Source organism: Austrofundulus limnaeus, unplaced genomic scaffold (genome assembly GCF_001266775.1).
Source record: "Austrofundulus limnaeus strain Quisiro unplaced genomic scaffold, Austrofundulus_limnaeus-1.0 Scaffold368, whole genome shotgun sequence".
NCBI classification, from domain to species: domain Eukaryota; kingdom Metazoa; phylum Chordata; class Actinopteri; order Cyprinodontiformes; family Rivulidae; genus Austrofundulus; species Austrofundulus limnaeus.
In genome coordinates, this window is record NW_013952770.1 from 463,518 (window position 1) to 464,922 (window position 1,405).

Here is a 1,405-nt window from a genome sequence, read left to right on the forward strand (position 1 = left end):
GTTCAATACTTTTTTTTTTCCTGTGCCATTCCACACTATTACAAATAACTTAATTTCTGGACATTTATGGTTTGATTTCTTTGTATGTATGGATCACTTGGGTTGTTACCAACATCTGGTGAAAATTTCATGTCATTAGCACCTCTAGTAATATATTTACTGAGAAAAATAGTGACATGTTCAATACTTATTTTATGTATGTAAAATGTATGTTGTATGTGACGAGTCGGGAGTGAGAATGTGTCGGCATATTCAATGTGTTAACCAGTATCTTTGTGTCACAGTTCTTCTCTGAGCCTGTGGAAATGTTTAAGTGTCTATAACACATTTACTTGTAAAGTACATGTAAAAATGGATTTACATTTACTCAGTTCAGTTGAGTGGAACCAGTTGACATAATTAGTTTGAGTAAATCCAACACGTTTCTTTGAGCATAAGAATTGGTCACATAGGGTTCGCAAGACACAGCATCATCTTTGTTCACTAGTTTCATACAGGTACATACAGCTGATTTAAATGGAAGGCCAAAACATATTTATTGGGCCATACATATATATTTATGCTTTTATTTTTAATTTTGTCACTTTTGGTCCTCCATAATTTTGACATAAAACACATTAATTTCTCATTTTATGTAGACACACTGATTGCATAAATCATAAAAAACATCTGCCAACAAAGTTCCACTAAACAAATTGAGCTAAAATGATGTCAACACAGATTATGAAAACCACATAAAACAAAAGTCTTTTAACTCCTTACAAATTCAAAACATTAAAGTTTATGAAGCCATACAGCAGTGTGTTGTTGGAGATGTGGGGACAACAGTAAGCTAATGGTCACTTTGTTTGAAACAATCGTTACACATTAAAGGTTGCATGAAGAAACCATTCAAATAGTTTAAAGTTATGGCAGCTGGTTGTTACAGAGTGTTTGATGTGTGTGTGTTTCAGATGTCTTCTTCTTGTCATTGTACAGCTACAAATGTATTTATATTTTTAAATCTGTCTTTAAAACACCTCTACTCTATCTGAATTCAGCCATTCTTTTTTTTAACACATTTCTGTACCTTTTAGTCTTTCTCCGGTGTGAAAAAGCGTCTCCTCTTCTTCAGCGAGACGGGGGGCTCTGGTTCTGGTAACTGTTGGATGAGTGGAGGTGTGAGGGAGACAAGGACTCTCTGCGGCAACCTCTCTTTCCTGCTAAATGGTGCTGTTAAACAGCGCAAGAGTGAGGAAATCAGGTTTCTGCTGAGAGCAATTAGATCGTTCACCGAACAGGTGGTGCTGCATTCATTAGCAGTGCAGGTTTGTGTGTGGCCACGCAAATGTGTTTCTGTCTTCAGTCTTATATTTGTACACACACACACACACACACACACACACACACACACACACACACACAC